Below are 14449 nucleotides of genomic sequence, written 5' to 3' on the forward strand. Positions count from 1 at the left end.
AAAATAATTTGATAATTACCATAATAGGGAATTGAGGATTTGAAATTTAATTCTTCTCATAAAGGAAAGCATGCAGTTTCACTAAGGTACAAAGCTCTTAGCCACAAAATATGTTATGCACGATGTGAGTTGTACTAAGATTTTGCTATTCTGGGAATAGCCATAGATTATTATTACTATTATTATTATTTTATAAGAGCCATAGATTATTGATAATAGGTGATAGAGAAAGTTTGGAGACACAACAAAATCTCACAACATTTTCAGAACACCCTCATTTTGAGTTGTGGGTTCCAAAATAATTTTGTTTCATTACTTTCATTTTATTTTTACAACACATTTGTTGTGAAAATATTGTTAAATTTGTTCCAGTGGCCGAGAGTTTCTGCATCTTATATTTACCAAAGAATTTTATTTATTTATTTTTGCCCTTAATTATTTGCTAAGAGGTTTCCCTCCGCCCCCACTCCAACCTAAATGGACTCATGAAAAATTCCGGGATGGGGCTGCCCATCACTGTAATGGCCTGGGAAACACACAAAGGCAAATCAAGTATGGAAACTGGTCCATTTAACAAAAGCAGCCTGTTGGGCTAGCAAATGAAGAGGAACATTGATTTTCTTAGCTAAAATTAACTTCTACAAAAGTATTCGAAATTATATTAATATAATAATACTCATATTGGAATCTGTTTTATATTACAGTAAACATTTAGGCATTATCTTATAAATTATTTTAGTACATATGGATTTTTCCCGTCGCATTAATATAGTGGAGCATATGGCAATGGCCTGAACTCTGAAGCTTAAATTACTATCTTAGTTTTTCAATTATTAGGCAAAGTTTCAGTTAGTCTTTCAACTTCTTATTTTTTGGGGAGATAGGTAGTAATGGGGAGGTGGAGTTCCAACCACACATAAATGAGGTACTACAAAAAATCTCATTACTATTGAGTTATCATTTGAATCCTGTCTCTCAACTATTAATTGTGTTAATTTTGTCTCTCAAATTTCAAAATCAAGTTTAATTTCATTCTTAGATCCCTCAATTTCTAATCTTAATAGAGAGGAAATCAATGATGAAATTGACTTGATCTTAAAAGTTAATGCATGAAATTGACACAACTAATAATGGAGGGACTAAATTGAACTTTGTCCAATTATCATAAGCCAAATTAATAATTTAACCTCACAATTTTGTTGCATTAATCTTCAAGAGTTTTACCATCTATTTTTCCGTGGATAGCAATTTTCTATTTTCCAACTAGTGGATTTTGAAAAGTTACTTGAAAATTAGTTATAGGTAGATAGTGGTAGAGGGGAGTGTTAAGGTTTGAACCAGAGACATAGGACACTACAATTGAATGCAAAGTCAAGGTTACAAGTCAATGAGGAAACTTGCTTTAGACATAACATCATATTTCCTAATGCCTTTATATTCTTTTTAAATAATTTAAATGTTACAACAATTTTTTTTTTGGGGGGGAGGGGGGGGCATGGTTCTCCTTAAAAATGAAAAAAAAAACAATACCATTGAACTATGCGGCTCTTGACTTTTGATGCCTTGTTTAGAGAGTTGCTACTTGCAACCAAAAGTTTATGTTATGTTGAAATTGACAATATGTAACAATTTTAATGACTATCCATGTATTAAAAAGATAGAAGACACTAATTTTTTTTTATTTTTTTCTAAAATAATTTTTAATATTAACATCTTTGACAGTGTCCCCCTAGACTCAAGCTTCACGGGTTCACCCCTAACTTGTGGGTTGTGGCCGCCAAGGCACCAAGTCACTCTTCTTACTCTCTATCTCTTTTTTCCCTCTTTAGTTTTAGTGCTGACATGCATCCATCCATTTAGATACAGTTTTTGATTCAAAGTTCATTTGCTTATATGTTAAAAATTAGTTAAAATATAATATACTATGAAAAAGTAAGGTTTTCAAAAATTATACAAAAACAAATAAGCGCAAAAAGTTAAAAAAAAAAACCAACTAACTTTGCATATAATAATTTGCGTAGGAAATTAATTATAAGTACCCATAATTCAGTTTTACAAAGTGAGAAAGTTGGATTAAACTAGAGTAATTTTTTCTTCAAATATGAGTCCTTTATTTATTTATATGTTTTGAGGCGTAGTGTAAGAAAGTATATATGTGAATCTTAACGTGTCGTAGATGACTCGTAAATGTTTGCTGGAACTATATATCTACTTCAAGTGTGATTATTGTAGTTACTTGCTCTACGCAGCAAAAATAGTCTTAGTTTTCGTCCAACTGTATATTCAAAAAATGACAAATATCTAGTTATGGACTATAATGGTGGTAGGTCCTGGTTGAGATTTTGAGATGGAAAGTTCGTATACGCAAGTCTATATAACCCACCAGAATATACGTTCTGTTCATAAACTTTAATTGTTGTATGCTAGTTGCTACCATGGCTTATTTAGATAAATAGCAATAATCAAATGGGTCTAATTATCAATCAGATAATCATGGTTTTAGTTAATTCAACTAGTAAAATCTTTTGTCGTGGAATAATATATCTAGGGATCAATTTCTGTTTACACCAAAAACCTAGTGTCATGAATAATGATAAAGAATAATTATCACTAAATAATTACTAATGATAAAGAATAATTATCACTTGGTGTTATAAATCAGTATGATTCATTGGCTTTTGGCATCAAAATTACGTATGTACTAATCTTGTAGTTGCCGTGTGTACAACAATTTCTATTAACATCCAAAACTACTTTCTAATAGAATATTTGTTTTCAGCAAAAATGGTTCATAATTGATTGATTGTTGGAAATTTTATCAGCATTGACAGTGTTATGGGTCGCTACGTAATACAATTATATAGCCATCTCTAGCAACTCTATCAAAATAAAAGCAACTCTGTTTAAATATTATGGGTATTGCTTATTGGATAAACTTGAAGTATTCTGTTAAAATGTCTAAATATAGAAAAAAATAAAATAATATACAGGAACAAACATTGGTATATCTCTTGTCTCATGAAACATCAGTGAATTTTTAAGATTATATAACTATATGCATGGAATTAATAACAAAATCTATCACCATATTTCAGGTAACTAGGAGTGTAAGCCCAGGGAAATGTAATAGGACAGAAGCGCCTCAGTGAGCTTCTCATCACCTCTGGTTTGGATTTTCAAGTTTTTGAGCATGTAGCAGATGCACTAGATGATCAACTTAACCATCTTAAAACAACATAGTGGGAAACTATTAGGTCAAAATCCTATAAAATATGATGCACTAGATGATCAACTTAACCATCTTAAAAAACATAGCGGGAAACTATAAGATTAAAACAACTTAACCATCTATATGATGCACTAGATTATCAGCTTAACCATCTTAAAACAACATAGTGGGAAACCATTAGATCAAAATCCTATAAAATGTGACAACAAACTCCCAGGCTTGAGTGCCAGTTGTGGGTTTGAGGCCAGAAGAACTCTTAACTAATTAGAGCCCCTGATCAGTTAAAAGTAGGAAATCAATCCTAGTTGTTATCTTGACACAACACATGATTTAGTTTCCTCTGCTTGACTCAGGAATCTAATCTATGAAAGGACATCTAGGGCTAAAGACCTTTGCTTACTAACCTTGTAGTGACATTACCAATATCCACGATTCTTATTAGCAAGTCAACTAATCTGAAACAACAAAAATTCGTTAGGGTTGCAAATCGTAGTCACAAAACATCTCAAAATTGAGTTAGCATTATTGAAATTGTGTTAAGGTTGAGTTTGGTTTAGAAACTGTTGAAAGAGGATATGATCTCAATAATTCAAAGATGAAGAGTTGATAATTTTTTGGCCATATCTCTTTAACCATAATAAATTTCTAAGTGAAACTTGTTTAATTGGAAAGTAAATATCATGAAACTGTTTCTGGTAGGTTTTTATCCTACTTTATGAATTTTATAAATCACATATTGCAAGACTTTTAAAGGCAAGAAAGGCAATTATTCTAGGTCTAAACATTTCAAACTTTGTTCCTTTCTTCCAGTTCCTGAGCCTAGATAGAAAAGTTATTCTTTTTCTTTTTTTTTGTTTCAAAAACAAGAAAAATTATTGTGTGTTCTAATATGCCTTGAGCTTTAAACATTTCCTGAAATCACAAAGATCTTTTCTGCTGTGTTTGCTAACCTCCTTAAAGTACCATAGGTTTGGGCTCATGCGAATGAGGAGTTTGAGGAGGCAATTTACATTAGGTAGATACCACCTCTAGAACTACTGAGGTAGAAAGGCATACATAATATTTGCAGAAGTTACAATTAGTCTAACTATACAAGAATCTTGTAAGTAGATCGTTATAACTACTTTTCTTATAGTGAAATTTCTAACGACTGTGTCCTTGAAGTTGTTTTTCCATTGAAAGGGTTCTTTGATTTTCCATCTCATTATCAAATTGTGTGTTATATTGACCTTTATATTGCTTGCTTTGAGAGTTGGTATATACTAACAGGTTGTTATTGTATACAGAGGGATGGACCCACCCCTCTATGAGAGAGAGGGAGCATACTTCCAAAGTACATAATAGTTTTCCTATACTAACACTAATGGTAAAATATTATTATATTTGTGTCTACATGAGGGGAAGATTATAACATCTTCCATTGTAAATCCCTACCTACCCTTTCAAGGTTAGGAACTAAAATGTCATATCCTCCTACTAGTAGGAGGAGATATATCATGTATTGTATACATGAGTCCTCCCCCTCACATGAGGGTGGACCGCACAAATAGGGTGCATTTTTCCCAATTAGTAGGAGCTTAAGGGGTCAGTTAATTACTATTCACTGATGGTAAGGCTGGATTGCTAGAGAGAGGGGGAAAAAAGAGCAACCTAGAAAGGTAGACTTCTTGTCCATATTCTTTTGCACTGTCCAAGCATCCAGAGATGTATACTTGACATGATCTAAAGTGATCCCAACTTTTTTTGTTTTTTCGATTTACCATATAACTTTGTAAGTTGTTGAGAAAATCCAGTCTCCTACTACAATACATAGAAGAGTTAGTTTACCAAAAAAGAAAGAAAAAATCAATGAACTACAACTGACCAACAAAGTAACTTGTCTTTTTTTCTAAAATTTTGAACGATGATGTGTTGCACTAGCTGAGAAACATACACAGCATGAGGGACAATGAAGTCTAAACCCTAAATAAAGATCCAAATTAGGATTTTTTTTTTTTTTTCTTTTGGCTCCAATGAAAAGAAAAAAATTATGGATATAATATAACAATATTACAAAACTTCAAACACCTATGAACTGATAAAACTTTACACTAGACTACAGAAACTGGTTTTTGGGTCTTCAACCAAAACAAATTCTCAAATAATTTAGGAGCCATAGGAGGACAATCCATAGGCTGAGCAGCCATGAAATTGAGAATCTTTTCATGAACATTATACCATCAGCATATGCCTTTTAACCAAAGTTATATAAATAAGATTTTATGCTTACAGAAAGATAAGGTTGACAATGTTATCCAATAGGAATCATGTCTCTCTGAGTTTACAAACACATTTTTCATTTATTTAGCGTTTCACATGTAAACAAATTATCTATTTACAAAATTTAGTTGCATTATATCTCATGACAATATGATTGCCAGCAGATTAAACAGAACCAGTGAGGTGTTCTTCAAACACAAATATGATGGATTCTATTTACATAGCAGCTGAGGGAACAAATGGTATCCGACAGAAGGCCATGGGAGTAAAGTTGAAGCCTAATCGATAAAATAAATAGAAGCTATTACCTTTCTTCTATAAGTAAGAATAATTTTATTAAAAAAAAGACTACTTCATGCAGAGAGAGAGCAGGAAATAGCTAAAAATTAAAGAAAATACAACAGGTTATGTACAAAAGGACAAAGACTCTAAGAAAAGCGGAATGGAATCCCTAGAAATGAAACTTGAAGCCACACACACAGAGAATGCAAAATGTGTGAATTTGCAAGTCGCCTAGCAGATCTGATCATATTGAATTGAGTTTTGGCCATGGAGGAAAGTTGAAGCCTAATCAATAAAATAAATGAAATTTATTGCTTATTACTCATTAAAAAATATATTAATTACTAAAAAAATTTGAAGCCTAGCAGATCCGTTGTGTGCATGCGTGTCACACACAAAGCAAAATGTGTGAATTTGCAAGTCACCTAGCTGAATTCATCAAAGCTAGAAATTCAATTTCCATCAACCTTCAAAATTCACCTTTACTATATCTTATGGTTCTTTTCCTAAAATTTATAAGTTATACCAAGTGTTTGTTTTGATGAGTGGTGGATTAATATTAAATTGATTTTTCAGCTTATTTTGTTCATGTACAATTTTTAAGTACAACTATACTTTTACCCAGCTTAGCTTCTAAGCCAATAAACCAATGAAAATAAGTCCTCCTAAAGAAACGCTTAGATTTAGCTCCCATGCAAAGCCAACTTTTTGCCCAAAAAAAACCATTGGAAACCATTTCCATTTGAATTGTTTAGTTATCTGTTTTTTTTTTCCATGACAAAATGCCTAAGAAGTGTTTTGGTATTCTAAAGGCATGTTTGAAGGAGATTGGAATATCCAATGTGCTTAGCATAAGAAAGCACAAATCCAACCAGATAGTGGACTATTGAAAAGATTGAATCAACACCATGAGTGAAAAAAGATTGGAGGTTGTCTTAGAGTATCCCTTAAATAACTTCAATGGAAATGGTTCCGATTTCCATGATGGACATACAAGCACAGGTAGGAGAAAAATTGTATTTTTAGATTATTTCGTAATTAAACAAACTCCCATGGTTTCGCTTTCAGGCTGGATACTGGGATCAAAATGACCATTGTATAATCAACTCAAGTAGACACACAAATGTAGGATTACCTCTCGCTTAGCGCCATCCTCTCCATCAGGATCCTGCCATCAACAAGCCAGGTATCAGAATACAAATGTCAAATAGGCTAGTTTTTATGGAATTTTCTTGTCCATGTGTTCTTTATCTGAGTGTAAACATACATTCTCTCTAAGGTCAAAAAAATAAATAAATAAAAAGAAAGAGAGATTATCTTACAGTCCCTAAATATGCTTACTGTTACTAAAAATATATCTAATATTGCTTCAAAATATATATATACACACACACTAGTTGCAAACCCATGCACAGTAAAACTATTAAAAATGAGATCTAGAGAAACTTTTGTTTCTTTTTCTTCTTATGTTAAACATTTCTTTTCTTTTTCTTTGTAATTCGAGGTATTTTTGTAAGTTGAAAATTGCTTTTTCAAACTAATGTCACAGGCCTCACGGCTAGTTGCTCTATGTTAATGCAGTTGAGGAGCTGAGGTTATGGTTCTTGAGTGCATAAATGGACTCATTTGGTATGGAATTTTAGGCAGGGTTTATCAATTCGTCCAATAGACATGTAAATAGGCATTGGTCATCATAAATTGCATATCATTCATAAAACCCACAATATCAATCTTTTTATACCAAACAATAAACACCAAAAGAATACTAAAGATCAAATTAAGTTTACCATTCATCTGATTATAATCCATTAAAAAATCAAGATGATAATAACTCTACTCTATATGTCCCATTCTAGATATAGGAGAATGATTATAGTGAGTTCTGGTTATGAAAACTTTGGTTCGAGCATTTCATCAAACACTTTGAGAGGAATTAAGTGAACAATTAGAAAAGGAGAATTTCAGGGATTCTCGTCTCCAATGGCAACATCTTCCTCTCTAATTATCGATATTTGAAAGAAATAAAATTACCATAAGCGAAAATGAACAAAAATTTGAAGCAAGTTTAGGGTTTTAGAGCAAAACCCTATCCCTCTGCTTTTCTCTCTCTTTTTCCCTCCGAATTGAACTTTTAAACGGCTATCTGATATAATGGGCTCGGACAGGCAATCATAAGAAGCAAAAAAAAAAAAAAAAATTGTACTGTAGTAATTTTGGGCTGGGCTTGATCCTATATAGGGCTATTGTGGGCGCGGGCTCGGTATTGCACAGCGCATTAGATGAATTTTTTTAACTATTTATTTACTATAAACTAGCCTCCACACGCGCTCCACTCGTGCGATTTTGAATTTAATGTAATTTTTCAATTTGAAATTATTAATTTAGTGAGGTTATATAGAAAGGGATTTTTAAGAAACTAAAATTTAGGATTTAAAATAGAGTAAATTGCTGGGTTTAGTGTGTGCTAACTTTTAGAAAAAATATGTATCATGTGTGAGATATATTTAAATAGGGAGTGTGCTAAATTTTAGGAAAAAATTTTCTCTATTAGTTTTTAAATTTTTTTGTTGAATTACAATTTTAACCCTTTTTTTTTAAGAATGAGGATTATCTAATTAGTTTAGGGGTATTTTTAACATTTTCTAAAAACATAACTAACTTTCTAAATCCTCTTAATATATAAAGATAAATAATTAATAAAAAAAAAACAAGCAACAAAAATGTTAGAACAACAGCTAAACCCACAACTTTTGTTATAATTTGCCTACGTAGCAAGTTGTGAATGGTAGAGCAAAAGTGGTGAATCCACAACTCTGTCACTCATAACTCATCTCATGAACAAATTGTGACAAAGTCAAATTATGATGAATGAAAGCTATTGATATTTAGAAAAAAATAAGTAAAATGAGCGCATGCTCAAAAGCTAGTATTATTGAACAAGCAAATATTTTGAAATTTAATGGTTATAAAACTACTTATCTATAATTGTAAGGACTCAATTTGTAACGACCCTAAAATGATATTGGGATCGCACGTTAGGGGCCCAAACAATATAATTTGTAGAGCGTGGGTTTGAAAGGCTAGGGCTTGGTCACCGAACGATGGTTGGTCATGGTGTTCATACAGAATTAAACCATGTTCGTTCGAGGAGTCTTTCTCCTCGATACGGTCTGGGAGGCTCTGGTTCTTATCCTTTTTTCCCAGCCCCCTCTTCTAGATTGCTTACTTTTTCTTTTATATTAGCATGTACCCCTCATCCAATGTCCACGTGTGGGTTCGACTTTCCAGGACTGATACTTGTCCCATCAGCCCATACCCAAAGTGGTTGGGGGTGGTTGTAAAAGCTGAAGAGTATGGTCCTGTCAGGTGTAGAGTGCTTTATTGCAGTATTGGCAGCCTTTTACTTGGGCCGCTCCTGCACTGTGCTCGCCCTTTCTTTTAGGAGCGCTCTGAGATGCCGAGGACAAAATTGTCCTCGGTTATATCCGTAGGCCATTTGGACGGCTATATCTGTAGGCCATTTGGACTTTCATTGTACGTCCTTGGCAATGCCTCTTCTCGGCTCGAGCCTTGGGCCTTAATATAAAATGGGCCGGGGTCATAAATTCTCTGACCTCACAATAGCCCCTCAAAATCCTGCTGTCCGACCTCTTGGTCGAAAAGGAGGGTTTTGGTGATGCTAAGCCTTCATTAATGTCAGTGTCTCTTCATCTGCCTAGGGAATGCACCGGGTTACGAGACATTCTTTTAGATTTATTCATAATATGCTCCTGCCGTTTCAGTGTACGAGGCGCGTCTTTAATAAGTTCCCTTCACGAGACCACTTAAATCCAACGGTTATAGACGACGTTGGGAGTTGAGTGGATACTATCTCGTTTGCAGCTCCTCTTGGAAATCTATATAGATTAAATGCCTCCAAACCTACCTTCCATATAAGAAGCAAGGCAGGAGGTCACTTCCTTTACGCACAGACCCTTTAGTCTTTCTAAAGTCCTAAACTTTCAACTACGCTCAAAATTTTCTTTATCAGCATAATCAAACCTTAGAGTGTGATATGTTTGAGGTAAAAGCGGGGGAGAAGAAACCACATCCTCTCTAGAAGCACCGGGTCCCTCCGAAACTTAAGATGGCTCGGTCAGGGTAAGGTAGGCAGAGACTCAAGATATTTTTCCCCTTCCTTCAGCCAAAATCCAAAGCAGGTGTTAATTGCATCAAATTTTTGGTGCAACGGAGCTGGAGTTGCTCATCATCAGTACCATCCGCTCTCTTTCGAGCATAGCTAATATGGCACCTGCGTGATAGGAGTCAGGGCTGATGCAGGGATTAAGCATCCCTGCTTCTTCCTCTTTTCCTTCACTAGTGCCTCCTTTCGCCTCCTCTTCTTCTTCTTCCCCATCACCGGATCCATCCTGGTGCTTTTACTTCTTCCTCTTCTTCTCCTCATCCATCAAAAGGGATCACCCTCTCATACATAATAGCCATTGGAGCAAAGTTTAGAAAGATTTGTCGTTTCCTTGTATCTTTTTACTTTTGCTTTTGTAATTAGCTTCCTGTATTAGCTTGTTTAAGCCCCTCATTGTACGCTGTACTACTTCTTTATATTAATAAAAGTTGACATTATTTTATTCAATGTATTCTTTCTTTTCTGCAATAGTTATGCTGTGAATGGGTGTGCTTTTATATGATTATTTTCTATTTATTTTTTATTCTGAACGATACTTAGGGCCGAAACCCTTGTTAAGAAAAAAATATTATTCTGAGCTTATTGAAACTATTCGACACAATAATGCCGACCTGAAAAAGGTTACATACCCAAGACTAGCCAAGATGACAGCTGAATGCTCGGTACCGTGTAGGAGGTAATCATCCGAGAATGGGTAACCCAAAGTGAACCGCTCATACGGGTTGCTATGTACTAGGGTACTTTGCCACCTTCCTGATAACCTTCATAGCCTTGGCCATTTTTGGCATCCGGTCCAAGGACCGAAGTATGACCATACCGAACTTAAACGCTCGCTTGCATCAGTTCCCTTAGAACTGAGGATCTGAAAACAGATCGGGATCTTCATTCCGTCTAGGACTTAATCCGAATTTCAGTAAATAATTTTTCGTAGGTCTGAGCAATCTAGAATTCCCCTTGAGTGGTTGGTTTCTCCATAAGTTTGAGTCCGAGGACCATGCAATACCTTGGTTCTGTCCAAAACTTAGCTTTTTAAGTAGTCGGTTTCCCCATAGGTTTAAGTCCGAGGATCAAACAATACCTTGGTTCTGTCCAAAACTTAGCTTTTTAAGTAGTTGGTTTCCCCATACGTTTGAGTCCGAGGACCATACAATACCTTGATTCTATCCAAAACTTAGCTTTTTAAGTAGTTGGTTTCCTCATAGGTTTGAATCCGAGAACCATGCAATACCTTGGTTCTATCCAAAATTTAGATATTTTCTTTAAGTGGGGGGAATTAGCCCCTCGGCCAAGCCCTTAGAACCATCCGCGCTACTGACGCTTCGAAGCGTAGCCCCTAATGGAAAAGCGTAGCCCCTAATGGAACTTTATTTTAGAGCACTACAACGGGCTGTTGGGAGTGATGGGGGGGACTTTCTCAACCCACCGCCTGTGCCAACACGCAAGCCTTCCCACAAACAGCGCTAATTGTAAGGACTCAATTTGTAACGACCCTAAAATGATATTGGGATCGCACGTTAGGAGCCCAAAAAATATAATTTGTAGAGCGTGGATTTGAAAAGCTAGGGCTTGGTCACCGAATGGTGGTTGGTCATGGTGTTCATACAGAATTAAACCATGTTCGTTCGAGGAGTCTTTCTCCTCGATACGGTCTGGGAGGCTCTAGTTCTTGGCCTTTTTTCTTAGCCCCCTCTTCTAGATTGCTTACTTTTCCTTTTATATTAGTCTGTACCCCTCATCCAACGTCCACGTGTGGGTTCGACTTTCCAGGAGTGATACTTATCCCATCAGCCCATATCCAAAGTGGTTGGGGGTGGTTGTAAAAGCTGAAGAGTATGGTCCTGTCAGGTGCAAAGTGTTTTATTGCAGTACTGGCAGCCTTTTACTTGGGCCGCTCTTGCACTGTGCTTGCCCTTTCTTTTAGGAGCGCTTTGGGATGCCGAGGACAAAATCTTCCTCGGCTATATCCATAGGCCATTTGGACTTTCATTGTACGTACTCAGCAATGCCTCTTCTCGGCTCGGGCCTTAGGCCTTAATATAAAATGGGCCGGGGTCATAAATTCTCTGACCCCACAATAATCTATACTTTATATAAAACCAAACAAGCTTGACTTTTAGTTGGCTTCAAAATATGTTGACACCAAAGTTTTGAGGGTTCATAATTTTACATGTGATTAATTTAATATAAACTTTTTAATTGAATTTAAATTCAATATTATATTTAAACCATTTATTAGAATATTTTTAGTTCATTTTTTTAAAATGGTAGAATAGACATTTCCATATAAATACAATCATGATAAATGCATATAAATAACTATCATAATTAATTATCAATTTCATATTTAAGACCCCAAAAAAATTATAGTTTGCTAAAAATTTCTTTACATTGCACGAGTTGCCAGCTAGAATATATGTGTTTGTGTATCTAAATATGTTTGACTTTTTATTTTTTTATTTTTTATCTCATAATATTTTTCCACAAAAGCTATTAAGCGAAGCCGCCAAATTGATTTTTGTGTAGACAAGGTTCAAACTCCATATTTCTTATTCTAAAACAAATGACTTTACTAGTTGAGCTTACTAAAACCCACAACATATAAGCATTTAAGGCTTTTTCTTTTTCTTTAGAGAAACAATAATAAGTTTTTATAATTTTACATGTCGTTATTATATTATATTTTTAATTGATTTTAATTTATATTTGTAAGGACTCAATTCGTAACGACTCCAAAATGATGTTAGGTTTGTACGTTAAGGACCCAAACAATATAATTTGTAGAGCGTGGGTTTGAAAGGCTGGGCCTTGGTCATCGGACAGTAGTTATTCAGGGTTTCCATAGCGATTTGCACAAGGATGAACCTGGCGTATTTAATAATAATTTATTCCGATACGTCATGAGTGGCTCCGGTCCTTAGACCTCGTCTAAGGAGTTTCATGTCCTTCTTATTCTCCGTTTTTTAGGACTCCATGGTTTTGAAGCCCCCCCCCCCCTTAATGGCGCATAAGTCTTCACATTATATAACCTTTCTCGGTTGATTCTGACCCTCCACCTGTTTATCAGGCAGGTGCCTATTCAAATACCTGTCCCATCAGCCGCCTCCCCCTGCTTTTTGTTAGTTGCACTAACCGAAACCATACTGTTCAGGCGTCTTTTCTCATTAATATGGCTGGGACGTTTGTGGGCGCATTCAATGCGGAGGTGACGTATTTACCTTGAACCACCCCCACTCCGTACTCCCATGGGGGTCCCATTCTACTCTCCTCTTCTTCTGGGGGCATCTTGGAGGCAGCCTTTGACTAGATGTCGCTCTTTCCTTTGAAGTCTTGGGATGTCGAGGACAGGATCATCCTCAGCCGCATCTCTAGGCTATTTGGTCTTTCACCACTTGTCCTCGGCAACTACTTTCCTCGACACGGGCCTTAGGTCCTAGTGGAAAGTGGGCCGGGTCATAAGTTCTCTGGCCCCACAATATTCTATATTAACCCTTCATTAAAATTTTAACAAATCATATTTTCTTTTCTTCAAATAGTGGAATATATAATTCCATATAAAAATACAGTCATAATTATTAAATTTTATATTTAGACAAAAATAAAAGGTGTAAAGAATATTTTGTTAAACTTTTTCATGTAGCACATATTACTGAGAATTCTATAATCTATAATCTATAATCAATATAAAATCGATCAAAAACGTTTGGCTTTTTGTTGGCCTTATAATATTGTGTTATATATATAAGCTTTTGAGACCTCACAAATTTACAAGTCATAGTTTAATAAATTTTTTTTTAGAAAAGTTTAATACATTTTTATTTGAATTTAAATTTTATTCCATATTTAAACCCTTTATTAAAATCTTAGTAAACCATATTTTCTTTAAATAGTACTATATATAATTCCATAGATATACACAATCATATTTTTAAGTGAAAAATTCTCTTATCATTGTCGTTAATGCAACAAAATTTGGTGAATTCAAAGGTACAACTACCTAGAAAGAGCTGAAAAGTAAGCAAGCTAAAGTCCCTTAGGTGGAAATTGATGGATATGGCTGGCTATTGGTGTATTATGTTATGCAGGAACTGAATTCAGCAATTGGCTAGTCTCCTATGTAAAATTTCATTGGGATGTGAGGGTTTGTTGGCTTTGGGCCTGCAAGAACCTCAATGAAAAGAATATTAGAGCAACTTTGTGTAAGTTAACTTGGTGAATTACTATAAACCATATTGGGATCCAAAGAAATGCCAAGATTGAAGTGGGTGGTATTGGAACTTAGAGGTGAGGAAGATATAGTAACAAGTATAAAAAAAAGGCCCTATCTTTGTACTGGAGCTTGTCATATGAAGGGTCTATTTGGATGTGATTTGGGAACCTATAAGTGCATTTTTAAAACCCAAAACGTTGTTTCGCAACAACTCTTTATAGTTCTTTTACAAATGTTCGTTTTAAACCCAAAATGTTTTTGCAGCAACTTATACAAATGCACTAGAAGT

At 34.8% G+C, this 14449-nt stretch overlaps 1 long non-coding RNA gene across 1 annotated transcript; it reads right to left on the reverse strand.

Annotated features, from left to right (window-relative positions):
• Positions 1-6683: 6683 nt before the first annotated feature.
• On the reverse strand, positions 6684-7901 carry LOC115967944. Its single transcript, XR_004086599.1, has 2 exons — positions 7802-7901; positions 6684-6938 (listed from the first exon to the last, which is right to left on the reverse strand). It is a non-coding gene; the product is annotated as an uncharacterized LOC115967944 (long non-coding RNA).
• Between the last annotated feature and the right edge of the window lie 6548 nt (positions 7902-14449).

Source organism: Quercus lobata, chromosome 11, assembly GCF_001633185.2.
Source record: "Quercus lobata isolate SW786 chromosome 11, ValleyOak3.0 Primary Assembly, whole genome shotgun sequence".
NCBI lineage: Eukaryota > Viridiplantae > Streptophyta > Magnoliopsida > Fagales > Fagaceae > Quercus > Quercus lobata.